The sequence below is a fragment of the Pseudophryne corroboree genome, chromosome 1 (genome assembly GCF_028390025.1).
Source record: "Pseudophryne corroboree isolate aPseCor3 chromosome 1, aPseCor3.hap2, whole genome shotgun sequence".
Lineage (NCBI taxonomy): Eukaryota > Metazoa > Chordata > Amphibia > Anura > Myobatrachidae > Pseudophryne > Pseudophryne corroboree.
In genome coordinates, this window is record NC_086444.1 from 1,008,504,674 (window position 1) to 1,008,518,506 (window position 13,833).

A 13,833-nucleotide genomic window follows, 5' to 3' on the forward strand; every position below is an offset into this window, starting at 1 on the left:
TCAAATCAAACAAACTGACCTAACAGCAGGGGTCACTTTGCTTACAGGTGTGATCATGCTAATAAGCCTTACTTTTGGTCTGTTGTGTGTGTTCACTAATTAGAGGATACATTGTAAACCTCAGATCTTGACCTGCATAAGTAAATGGTGATTGTCTAAAAAGACACCACCTGGAGCATGTGTATTTCGTCAGGCAACTATCATCACATAATAAGAATATAATATTAGGAGATGGGAAATCCAAAATATGCAGAGAAGCTGGGTTACAGGATATGTTAATGATGTCATTTACAAGAAGAAAAAGTAATTCCATGATCAGATTTCAGCTTGACAAATAGCACATAGCTGCCCGAGGTAGTCATTCCTAAATAAAATTGCACAGGCTCTTTTTTTAATTTGAAGTTGGCGGGAATCATCAAGTAGTAGTTCCTTTAGAGAACGGTGGTGGACTTGGCTTGACCCATATGTGACAACTAAATTTAGTGATATTCTGAAGGATATAATGGAGAGATTTTTTTTTTCCTACCTAAAAAAATAAGCCTAGTATAGTCATTTTGATATTGCATCTATCTTCTAAAAAAAAATGTTACAGTGGAATGGTCCTTACGTGCAGTGAGGTAAATGTCTGGGGAGGCACTGGCTAGTACCGGAGCCAGCTTTGCACTCAATATATGAGCCCATGGGTTCATGTGGGCATTATACACGGTACACGAATGAAAAATTGGTGAATTTTTTATCAGAGATGTGCAGAAAAGGTAGGTTGCCTCATCTGTCATAGAGCGTTTACTTCAGAGTTTTGACAATAAAAATTAGTAGAATAATACAAAGAAGATATTTATAATAATATTTATAATATAAATAGTCAAAATTGTAACCTGTACTGGATCAAATGACTGCACGTCACTATATGATCAGAAGTGTGTTTTACAGACCTCCTCTCCCAAGTCTTGGAATGGGGCACACATTGCAAATATGCAGATGTCATTTAAAAGTGTATAAGAATGTTTGTGTTGATTCTGTGTTCCCATTAAGAATTACAATTTTAAAGCTAAACTAATTAATTGCTTTTGTGTTTGTTAAAAAGAAAAAAATACAAAAAAAAAACCTTTACAGTGTTGGCATTTCTAAATTGTAATTACGTAATAAAAGCAGTGTTCCTGTGTGCAAATTATGGCAAGCTGTTCCATTGTCTTTACACCTTCAGCACAATGGAGATCTCTAAGTGAAATGTACAGCCAGGCACTGATAATTTTCTAATGGACAGTTCAAAATGCAGTGCTAATAGTTTCCACCTTTCATGTAAGTTCATTGAACTATGTTTGTATCTCAGAAATAATGTTTTATGACAGAAATCATCACATTTCATCCAATTATTGTGTCATTTTGTGTTGCATTGTAATATATATATATATATATATATATATACACACTAATCAGCAATAATATTAAAACTACTTGGGTAATATTGTGTAGGTCGCCCTTGTGCTGCCAAAACAGCTCTGACCCTTTGAGGCATGGGCTCCACAAGACATGCGAAGGTGTCATGTGGTATCCTGCAACAAGACGTTATAAGATCCTTTAAGTCCTGCGAGATAGGGCCTCCATAGTTTGGACTTTTTTCCAGCACATCTCGCAGATGCTCGATCGGATTGAGATCTAGGGAAAAGTCAACATCTTGAACTCTGTCATGTTCCGCAAACCATTCCTGAACAATTTTTGCACTGTGGCAGGGTGCATTGTCCTGCTGAAAGAGACCACTGCCATCAGAGAATACAGTTGCTATGAAGGGTTGTACTTGGTCTGCAACAATGGTTAGGTAGGTTAGTGGTTCTTTTCAAAGTAATATCCACATGAATGCCAGGTCTCAAGGTTTTACAGCAGAAAATTTCCGAGAGTATCACACTTCCTCTGCCGGCTTGCCTTATTACTTTAGTGCATCCTCGTTCCATCTCTTTCCCAGGTAAGCAACGCGCACACCCCCAGCCATCCATTTGATGTAAAAGAAAGTGTGACTCATCAGACCAGGCCACCTTCTTCCATTGCTCTACTGTCCAGTTCAGACACTCATGTGTCCATTGTAAATGCTTTCGGCAGTGGGTAGGGGTTAGCATGGGCATTCTAACTGGTATGTGGCTACCCAGCAAGCTGTGATACACCTTTCTATCAGCATTTTATGGTACAGTAGCCCTTCCGTGGGATAAGACCAGACGGGCTAACCTTTGCTCCTCATGGATATCATTGAGACTTGGGCGCCCATATCCCTGTTGCTGGTTTACCTGTTATCCTTCCTTGGACCACATTTATAGGTACTAACCACTGCATAACGGGGATACCCCACAAGACCTTTTCGGGCAGATGTATTAACCTGGAGAAGGCATATGAAAGTGATAAACCAGTGATAAGTGTAAAGGTGATAAACGCACCAGACAATCAGCTCCTAACTGTTAATTTATATTTCTCTTATGTCCTAAAGGATGCTGGGGTCCACATTAGTGCCATGGGGTATAGATGGGTCCACCAGGAACCATTGGCACTTTAAGAGTTTGGGCTGGCTCCTCCTTCTATGCCCCTCCTACCAGACCCAGTTTAGAAAATGTGCACGGAGGAGGCGTCACAGCTAGGGGAATTCTACAGAGTTTCTCTAGTAAAGATTATCTTAGAGTTTATTATTTTACAGGGAGGCTGCTGGCAACAGCCTCCCTGCTTCGTGGGACTAAGGGGGAAGAAGTGTCCACCCTGCGGGGTCTGAGCCACTATCTCCGCTGACAGGACACTGAGCTCCTGAGGTGATAGATCGTTTCCCGCCACAGGGGATCGCTCACCCCGGCAGCATGCCGCCACCCCCTTACAGAGCTGAAGATTTGTGGCGAGTGAGTCACCGACCCCCTAACAAGCAGGGGGCCGGTGTGAAGATGGTGGCATAAGGGTAGGAGCGCAGTATTAACTGCGCTCCGGAGGCTCAGTGGTACATAGTGCGGCGCCCTGAGCCAGCGCCTACACTCTACACTGGTCACACAGCCTGTCGGGGTCCCCGGATCTCAGCCAGCACAAATCCTCAGGCCAGTATAATCCTATGAAGAGCGGGAAGACAGCGCAATTTTGGGGGCGGAGCTTCTGAGAGCGGACCCAGCAGCGTTCAGCTGCATTTTCCTGCCTGCACAATGCTGTCAGTGAAGAGCAAGTCCCTCCACAGCAACTCCAGCTATCTCTCACGGTACCAGGGGGTGGTAGAGGGGGGGGGGGGAGGCTGCAAAATGACTGTGTAACCTATTAAGGTTCTCAGTCACCACTGATAGGGGGTCTCCCTTTATATTAAAAGCGCCGAGTGTGGGTTGGCTCCAATCTGTGTGTCTCTCTTGCCATTCTTGGGGGTGAAACTCTGTCTGCCCTCCCCTGTGTGTGTGTGTGTGTGTGGAGTGTCTGTGGTCTCCATTAAGCAATGTCCAGGATATGTCCTCTCAGGATGATCCCATTCCATGTAATCAGGATTGCACTGGTTAACACAGATTCCAGCAAGGGAGCCTGAGTGGTTATCCTCTATCAAATCTATGATTTCTCAGATTTCAAATAGGGTTGCACAAAATGAATCTGCAGCCCAGGCTTTACAGAACTCTGAGGCAGTCTGGCCCAGTTCTGGTACATCAGGGCTCCCCGCTGTATATTCACATTAAACGTGCTCTTGCTCAGATCATGCATGATGATACCGATTCTGATACTGCGGTGACGGGGATGTGTTGCTGGGGGCTGCATCTCTTGCAAAAGGGGTGCAGTTGATGATAGACGCTATTAGGGATGTGTTAAATATTGCTGATACAACACCCGAGCAGGGTGAGGAGGCTTACTGCACTGAAAATAAGAAAGCCTCGCTAAACTTCCCTGCGTCAAAGGAATTAAATGCTATATTTGAAAAGGCTTGGGAAAACCCGGATAAAAAATTCCAGATCCCTAAAAGGGTTCTGGTAGCATTTCCTTTCCCGGTAGAGGATAGGAAAAAATGGGAAAACCCGCCCATTGTTGACGCGTCTGTATCCAAACTCTCAAAAAACGTGGTTTTACCTGTTCCAGGATCTACCACCTTGAAAGAGCCGGCTGATCGTAAAAAATTGATAATACGCTCAAATCCATGTACACGGCTTCTGGGCAATCCTACGTCCCACTATTGCCAGTGCTTGGATTGCCAAAGCTATAGTAAAGTGGTCAGGCACGTTACTTGAGGACTTGGATACTATGGAGAAATGTGATGTTGAATTGTTTTTACGTAACATTCAGGATTTGGCAGGATTTCTGGTAGAATCCATGAAAGTCCTGGGTTCCATGGCTGCAGGGCTTTCCTCCATGTCACTATCAGCTCGTCGAGGACTGTGGTTGCGCCAGTGGTCTGCCGACGTGGAATCCAGGAGAAGTGTGGAGACCCTACCCTACAAGGTAAGGCTCTCTTTGGGGAAGCGTTAGATGCGTGGATCTCCACGGCTACGGCTGGTAAGTCACCCTTTCTTCCCTAGGCTAGGCCTGCTCCGAAGAAACCCTTTTCTTCAGTTACATCACAGCCTTTTCGGTCTAACAAGCCCAGAAAGGCCAAGCCATCCAATACCTTCTTTCGGGGAGGTCGGCCCAAGTTCAAGAAACCTACGGCTTCAGGTTCCCAGGAACAGAAACCTGCTTCAGGTACACAAAAGTCCTCGGCGTGACGGTGGACTGCACGCCCCGGAGGTGGGGCCGGTGGGAGCGAAACTCAGACATTTCAGTCATGTTTGGGTGTCCTCCGGCCTGGACCCCTGGGTGCAAGATATTGGGTCCCAGGGGTACAAGCTGGAATTTCAAAATCTCCCTCCTCACCGATTTTTCAGATCAGGCTTGCCAGCTCTTCTGGCAGACAGGACTGTCCTGCAAGAAGCCGTCCAGAAGTTGGTGGAGGCACAAGTTATTGTACCAGTACCTCCTCATATGCAAAACAAAGATTTCTATTCTAACCTTTTTCGCGGTACCGAAACCGGATGGTTCGGTCTGGCCCATTCTGAATTTAAAATCACTAAACCCCTTTCTGAGGGAGTTCAAGTTCAAAATGGAGTCTCTAAGGGCAGTGATATCAGGTCTGGAGGAGGGGGAATTCCTAGTATTCCTGGATATCAGGGATGCGTACCTCCACATTTCGATTTGGCTGCCGCATCAAGCTTATCTTCGATTCGCATTGTTGAACTGTCACTTTCAGTTCCAGGCCCTCCCATTCGGGCTCTCCACAGCACCGAGGGTATTCACCAAGGTGATAGCGGGAATGATAATTCTCCTCCGCAGACAGGGGGTGAACATAATTCCATATCTGGACGATCTGCTGATGAAGGCATCGTCCAAGGAGAAGCTGCTACGGTCCATAACACTCACGACCCAGCTTCTCAGGGAACATGGTTGGATCCTGAATCTTCCAAAATCACAATTGGAACCAACCAGAAGGTTGTCCTTTCTGGGAATGATCCTCGACATGGAGGTGCAGAGGGTGTTTTTCCCAGAGGAAAAAGCATTGGTGAGTCAAACGATGGTCCGGGATGTCCTGAAGCCAGCCCGGGTGTCTGTTCATCAGTGCATTCGCCTCCTGGGGAAGATGGTGGCCTCTTACGAGGCTCTGCAGTACGGGAGGTTTCACGCTCTGTCCTTCCAACTGGATCTCCTGGACAAGTGGTCGGGATCCCATCTACGTATGCACCAGAGAATGTCTGTCGCCAAAGGCCAGTATTTCATTCCTCTGGTGGCTGCAATTACCTCACCTTCTGGAGGGCCGCAGGTTCGGGATTCAGGACTGAATCCTTCTAACCACGAATGCAAGTGTCCGGGGCTGAGGCGCAGTCACTCAAGGGGAAACCTTCCAAGGAAGGTGGTCAAGTCTGGAAGCCGACCTGCCAATAAGCATTCTAGAACTAAGAGCCGTCTACAACGGTCTTCTCCAAGCAGCCCATCTTCTGAGAAATCGGGCCATTCAAGTGCAGTCGGACAATGTGACAACGGTGGCTTACATAAACCGACAGGGCAGAACGAACAGCAGAGCTGCAATGTCAGAGGTAACCAGAATCATCCTCTGGACAGAAAAGCACGCGTTGGTGCTGTCAGCAATCTTCATTCCGGGAGTAGACAACTGGGAAGTGGACTTCCTCAGCAGACACGATCTCCATCCAGGGGAGTGGGGACTCCATGCGGAGGTGTTCAAGGAGGTAACAGATCTTTGGGGCATACCCCAGATCGACATGATGGCCTCTCATCTCAACAAGAAGCTTCGGCGATGTTGTTCCAGGTCGAGGGACCCGCAAACAGTGTCGGTGGACGCCCTAGTGACTCCGTGGGTGTTCCAGTCGGTGTACGTGTTTCCTCCACTTCCACTCATCCCAAGAGTTCTAAAGCTCATAAAGAGAACAAGGGTTCAAGCGATCCTCATTGCTCCAGACTGACCAAGAAGGGCTTGGTACGTGGATCTTCTGGATCTACTGCTAGAAGAACCGAGGCCTCTTCCCCTTCGGGAGGACCTGCTGCAGCAGGGGCCGTTTGCCTATCAAGGCTTACCGCGGCTACGTTTGACGGCATGGAGGTTGAACGCATGATACTAGCTCGGAAGGGCATTCCGAACAAGGTCATTCCTACCCTGATACAGGCTAGGAAATGAGTAACGTGTAAACATTACCATCGAATTTGGAAAAAATATGTATCTTGGTGTGAGTCCAAGAAATTTCTTGCGGTGGAGTTTCAAATGGGACGGTTTCTCCTCTTCCTTCAAGCTGGTGTGGATATGGGCCTGAGGTTGGGATGTGTGAAGGTCCAGAATTCGGCCCTAGCCATCTTCTTCCAAAAACAATTGGCTTCCCTCCCTGAGGTTCAGACCTTTTTGAAGGCAGTTCTGCATATCCAGCCTCCCTTTGTACCGCCTACTGCGCCCTGGGATCTTAACGTGGTATTGCAGTTCCTCCAATCTGACTGGTTCGAGCCTCTACAGGAGGTTGAGGTCAAATTTCTTACGTGGAAGGCTGTCACGTTGTTGACTTTAGCTTCTGCTAGACGTGTGTCGGAGTTGATGGCTTTGTCCTGTAAAAGCCCATACTTGATCTTCCACGAAGATAGAGCTGAGCTCTGGACACGTCAGCAGTTTTTTCCGAAGGTTGTGTCGGCATTTCATATCAACCAACCTATTGTGGTGCCAGTGGCTACTGACTCCTCAATTTCATCAAAGTCCTTGGATGTTGTAAGGGCTCTGAAAATCTATGTGAAGAGGACTGCTCGTCACAGGAAATCGGACTCTCTGTTTGTCCTGTATGATCCCAAGAAAATTGTGTGTCCTGCTTCTAAAGCAGACTATCTCTCGCTGGATCAGGTTCACTATCCAGCATGCGTATTCTACGGCAGGCTTGCCGTGTCCTACGTCTGTCAAGGCTCACTCTACTCGTAAGGTGCGGTCTTCCTGGGCAGCTGCCTGGGGTGTCTCGGCTTTACAACTTTGCCGAGCTGCAACATGGTCTGGGTCGAACACGTTTGCAAAGTTCTACAAGTTCGATACTTTGGCCTCTGATGATCTGAAGTTCAGTCAATCAGTTCTGCAGGAGCCTCCACACTCTCCCTCCCATTCTTGGAGCTTTGGTACATCCCCATGGTACTAATGTGGACCCCAGCATCCTCTAGGGTAGGGGTGGGCAAAATGCGGGCCGGATGCGGCCCGCAAACCGATCCTGTCCGGCCCACTGCCTCCCACTAGCGAGCAATGACAAGCGGCCCGAACGGCTGAGCTGCTTGTCATTGCTCTGAGCTGCAGTACCTCCAAGCTGCCGGCGGCGCCTCTCTCCCCTGCTGCGTTGTAGCAGCCTCCTCCTCCTCCCGTCCACAGTGACAACGGCTGGGTTCAGCCGAAAAGGGGCGGAGCTACGTGTCGACGAGGGGGCGGGCTACACGGGACCTCCGGGGGCGGAGCTACACGGGACAAGAGCCAGACTTGTACAGAACAGATCCATCCTTCCTGCCACTGCCAGCCAGCCAGATCAGTAAAGATAATGGGAAAAGTGAGTGAGAGAAAGAAAGGTGGTGTGTGTGTGTGTGTGTGTGTGTGTGTGTGTGCGTGCGTGCGTGCGGGCAGGCAGTGGCGTCAGTCTGTTTTTAGGTTTGGGGGAGAGATCTTTAGCTCTCGCTGTACCAACCCCTCCTGTGTTCTGTCACCATGTCACCCCCGTGTTCTGTCACGTATTACCCCCCCGTGTTCTGTCACTGTCACCCCCCCGTGTTCTGTCACCGTGTCACACCCCCCATGTTCTGTCACTGTCACCCCCCCCGTGTTCTGTCACTGTCACCCCCCCCCGCCGTGTTCTGTCACCGCGTCACCCCCCCGTGTTCTGTCACCCCCCCATGTTCTGTCACCGTGTCACCCCCCCGTGTTCTGTCACCATGTCACCCCCCCCCCGTATTCTGTCACCGTGTCACCCCACCGTGTTCTGTCACCATGTCACCCCACCGTGTTCTGTCACCATGTCACCCCCGTGTTCTGTCACGTATAACCCCCCTGTGTTCTGTCACGGTCACCCCCCCACGTGTTCTGTCACCGTGTCACACCCCCCATGTTCTGTCACTGTCACCCCCCCCCCCGTGTTCTGTCACCGTGTCATCCCGCCCATGTTCTGTCACCGTGTCATCCCGCCCATGTTCTGTCACCGTGTCACCCCCCCCGTGTTCTGTCACTGTGTCACAACCCCCGTGTTCTGTCACTGTGTCACAACCCCCGTGTTCTGTCACCGTGTCACACCCCCGTGTTCTGTCACCGTGTCACACCCGTGTTCTGTCACGTATAACCCCCCCATGTTCTGTCACTGTCACGCCCCCCCGTGTTCTGTCACCGTGTCACACCCCCCATGTTCTGTCACTGTCACCCCCCCGTGTTCTGTCACTGTGTCACCCCCCCCGTGTTCTGTCACCGTGTCACCCCCCCCGTGTTCTGTCACCGTGTCACACCCCCCGTGTTCTGTCACCGTGTCACACCCTCCGTGTTCTGTCACCGTGTCACACCCCCGTGTTCTGTCACCGTGTCACACCCCCCGTGTTCTGTCACCGTGTCTCACCCCCCGTGTTCTGTCACCGTGTCACCCCCCCCCCCCGCGTTCTGTCACCGAGTCAACCCCCCCCCGTGTTCTGTCACCGAGTCACCCCCACCGTGTTCTGTCACCATGTCACCCCCACCGTGTTCTGTCACCGTGTCACCCCCACCGTGTTCTGTCACCGTGTCACCCCCACCGTGTTCTGTCACCGTGTCACCCCCACCGTGTTCTGTCACCGTGTCACCCCCACCGTGTTCTGTCACCGTGTAACACACCCCGTGTTCTGTCACTGTCATCCCCCCTCCCCGTGTTCTGTCACTGTGTCACACCTTTCCCCAGGGGCCATAAGACACTGGATAATTTGCTTGCTGCACAATAATTATCCTAAATAAAATGTTAATGTGTAAAAGGGGGCTCTACCTTCCATACTGTGTAAAAGGGGCTCTATCTGGTGTAATGTGTGTAAGTGGCGCAATTTGAATAATGGAGACTATTGTGCAGCCTAATATGAATCTGTATTATTTTTTGCCCACACCCCTTCCACATGAAGCACGTCCCTATATTTTTGGCAAGTGGGGGGAGCTGCTATTTTGTATGTGGCCCTCGGATACTGACAGGAAATGTCAAGTGGCCCCTCAGCTGAAATAATTGCCCACCCCTGCTCTAGGACGTAAGCGAAAATAGGATTATGGTTACCTACCGGTAAATCCCTTTCTCGTAGTCCGTAGAGGATGCTGGGCGCCTGCCCAGGGCTTCGTTTTCCTGCAATTGTTATCTGGTTCAGTACAACTTTGTTTTTAGTTAAGTACTGCATTGTTACTTGGTAAGTAATGTTTTCAGCGGTTGCTGAGTTTTCAAGCTAAGTTAGCTTGATGTGCCTTGTATGTGTGAGCTGGTATGAATCTCGCCACTATCTGTGTTAAATCCTTCTCTCGAAGATGTCCGTCTCCTCGGGCACAGTTTCTAGACTGAGTCTCGTAGGAGGGGCATAGAGGGAGGAGCCAGCCCACACTCTCAAACTCTTAAAGTGCCAGTGGCTCCTAGTGGACCCGTCTATACCCCATGGTACTAATGTGGACCCCAGTATCCTCTACGGACTACGAGAAAAGGATTTACTGGTAGGTAACCAAAATCCTATTATTGGAGCTCAATGGCTGGTGCGTATATCACCATGCACTTATCACTGGTTTATCACTTCCTTATGCCTTCTCTAGGTTAATACATCTGCCCCACTGTTTTGGATGTGCTCTGAGCCCTGTCCTCTAGCCATCACAATTTATCTCTTATCAAGGTCACTCAGATCCTTACCCATGCCCAATTCTACTGCTTCCAACACAGACTTGCTGCCTAATATATCCCACCCAATGACAGGTGCCATTGTAATGAGATCATCAATTTTATTCACTTCACGTTAGGTATTTTTGATGTTATGGTTGATCAGTAGGCACTCAAGCAATATGAAAAAATGTAAAGACTTTTATTGAAGCTTACACAGAGATAAAAATGTGCTTATCACTGAGGCCATCACTTCAACATGCCCAATTCTGCTATTTTTGCATTAGTAGTAATCACTTGGCACAGCTGCCCGACAACAGTAATTTCAGTACTGGAGTAGCACTTTACTCAAGGGCACTTAATTTACTCACTGACATCATGTATGTAGTATGTACATGGCTGCCACTGGGTCATAATGTGATACTGAAAACCTGGAAATGAGACTGCCCCATCTCATAAACATACGAGATGTGATTGAGTGTTAGTCTCCAGTGTCTATACTGGACTGCAGTATGGAATAGCTGTGACCATGCACAAGTGACAGTCCTCAAGAAGTTTGTGTGTGCATAGCTTGCTGTCTGTATTGTGTGTGTTTAATATATATACAGTTGCAAGAAAAAGTATGTGAACCCTTTGATATTTCCTGGATTTGTGCATAAATTGGTCATAAAATGTGTTCTGATCTTGATCTAAGTCACAACAATAGACGAACACAGTCTGCTGAAACTAATACCACACAAACAATTATATGTTCTCAAGCTTTTATTGAACACACCATATAAAAATTCACAGTGCAGGGTGGACAAAGTATGTGAACCATTGGATTTAATAGCTGGTTGACCCTCCTTTGGCAGCAATAACCTCAACCAAATGTTTCCTATAGTTGCATATCAGACCTGCAAAACGGTCAGGGGGAATTTTGGACCATTCCTCTTTACAAAACTGTTTCAGTTCAGCAATATTCTTGTGTTGTCTGGTGTGAATCGCTCTCTTGAAGTCATGCCACAGCATCTCAATCGGATTGAGGTCAGCACTCTGGCTGGGCCACTCCATAAGGCGTATTTTCTTCTGTTTAAGCCATTCTGTTGTTGATCTACTTCTGTGCTTTGGGACGTTGTCCTGTTGCATCACCCATCTTCTGTTGAGCTTCAATTGGTGGACAGAGTGCCTTAAGTTCTCCTGCAAAAAGTTGTGATAAACTTGGGAATTCATTTTTCCGTCGGTGATTGCAATCTGTCCAGGCCCTGAGGCAGCAAAGCAGCCCCAAACCATTATCTTTTCTGCGAGGCATGGTTCACATCAGGCAATGCTTCTTGAGAATTGCAAACTCAAAACTGGTATGTGTTTTTTATAAGGCAGGGCAGCTTTAACCAACACCTCCAATCTCGTCTCATTGATTGAACTCCAGGTTGGCTGACTCCTGACTCAAATTAACTCTTGGAGAAATCATTAACCTAGGGGTTCACATACTTTGTCCAGCCTGCACTGTGAATGTTTACATGGGGTGTTTAATAAAAACATGAGAACATTTGTTAGGTATTAGTTTCAGCAGACTGTGTTTGTCTATTGTTGTGACTTAGATGCAGACATGAACACATTTTATGACCAATTTATGCACAAATCCAGGAAATTCCAAAGGGTTCACATACTTTTTCTTGCAACTGTGTGTGTGTGTGTGTGTGTGTGTGTATGTATGTATGTATATATATATATATATATATATAGATAGTTATTTATAGGCAGCTACTTTGTAGAATATGATGTCAATTTTATAGATTACACAGTTTGACAGGATGCTTCTTTTGTAGGTATTAAAAAGTCTACGTACCTCCTATATTTGCTTAAAATTACACTTGTTTAATTGTTATCTAAATAAATATTTAATTTGCAAACTGCAAATGCAGCTGGTATATTATACATTTCCTGTAGGTGTATCCAGTGCTGCACATTATACTGATCTAGTGGTTCCCTGAAAGGAATCAGTATGTTTTACTGACAGACGGAATGCCGACTGTTAGTATACCGACAGGGACATTCCGTCTGCCGGGAATCCTGGCAGCGAGTCCCCTCAACACGCTTTGGGCCCAGTAGGTTGCTTCGCTCGCCACAGGTTATATTCCCACTCGGCTGTTGGCGTGTACCCACCAACCGAGTGGGAATACCCGGTCAGGATTCCATCTGGCAGTTTTCATCAGGTGTCAGGATTCCGGCATCTGTCACCTGATTGCTGGGATACCGACAGCCGGTGTTTTAACAGGATGCAGTTAATATACCGGCTGTCGGGGCCCCAGCGTTCAGGAAAGCCGACACCAGAATCCTGACAGCCGTTAAAATGCCAGCTGCAGGAATACCAACTGCAGCCCGGTATTCCCACTCAGGTATTGGGTGCACGCCACCACCCGAGTGGGAATATAAGCTATGGCAAGCTAAGCTCGCCACTGGGCCTGAAAGTGCTGGCTTTCAGGCTGGCGGGATGACAGTCGGCATCCTAATCTGCCGGGATCACATATGTATTCCATTTTAATTGCATCCCCCCTAAAATAATGGCAAAGTGAAAGATAAAATAACAGCTAACATTATTCCCTGTGATGATGTACAGTATATGATATAAAGCCAATATTCCTAATGCTTTCAGTTTGGTAAGTCACCATGTACTGCAGGCGAAAGGGTTGGAACCTCCTTGCGGGTTATTTTAGGACCTAGGTTAATCTATCACCCTGTTATCCAGATGTTCACATCAAGCTTGCAATGCCCGACACACACGCTGCAGTTGACCCAATACCTGCACATTTGCTCATGATGGCTGTGAATGAAGGGATCCTCACTGATCTTTGCACTGACATACACAATATGCAAAATTAAGAAGGAAGTTATTTTAAAAGATATTGGGCCAGATATACTAAGCCTTGAAAAGTGATAAAGTGCACAGTGATAAACTACTAATCAACCAGCCCCTAACTGTCATTTTTTTCAAACTCAGCCAATAACGTGGCAGTTAGGAAGCTGATTGGCTAGCACTTTATCACTCTCCACTTTAGAACTTTTGAAGGCTTAGTACATCTCTCCTAAGATGTTTCCAAATATTGCATAGTACCTGTGATAGGTGTTTGAAATCATTAATGTGGTTAGCCAGTGACCACACATACATACCACATATGTGAACATTCATCAACCACACTAATTGTGCTCCATGAGGTTGTACGTTCATATGTATCAACTTAAGTTCTTAGTCACCACTGTCTGCTAGTGGTTAAATAGTTCAATAACAGCTGCTATAGGAGAATTGGACAACTTCATGAATGATTGAAAGTATACAGCACTGTAATGGAATTTATCATAAAGTGAAACTTCATGGATAAATATCAACTGGGTGACTTATAAAGATCATGACCAAGTCACACTTCACAGAAGCTTACCAAATTTTTCTTGCACTGATTGATTAAACTTTACTACAAGGATGACCTAGTAAATTGATTAATTGTACCATGGTTGACAATGGACTCAACTG

The 13,833-nt window shown here is 47.2% G+C and overlaps 1 protein-coding gene across 2 annotated transcripts in view; it reads left to right on the top strand.

The window, feature by feature from the left end:
- GALNT7 (polypeptide N-acetylgalactosaminyltransferase 7) overlaps positions 1 to 13,833 on the top strand; it is a 364,753-nt gene that overhangs the window by 284,250 nt on the left and 66,670 nt on the right. The window lies entirely within an intron of this gene.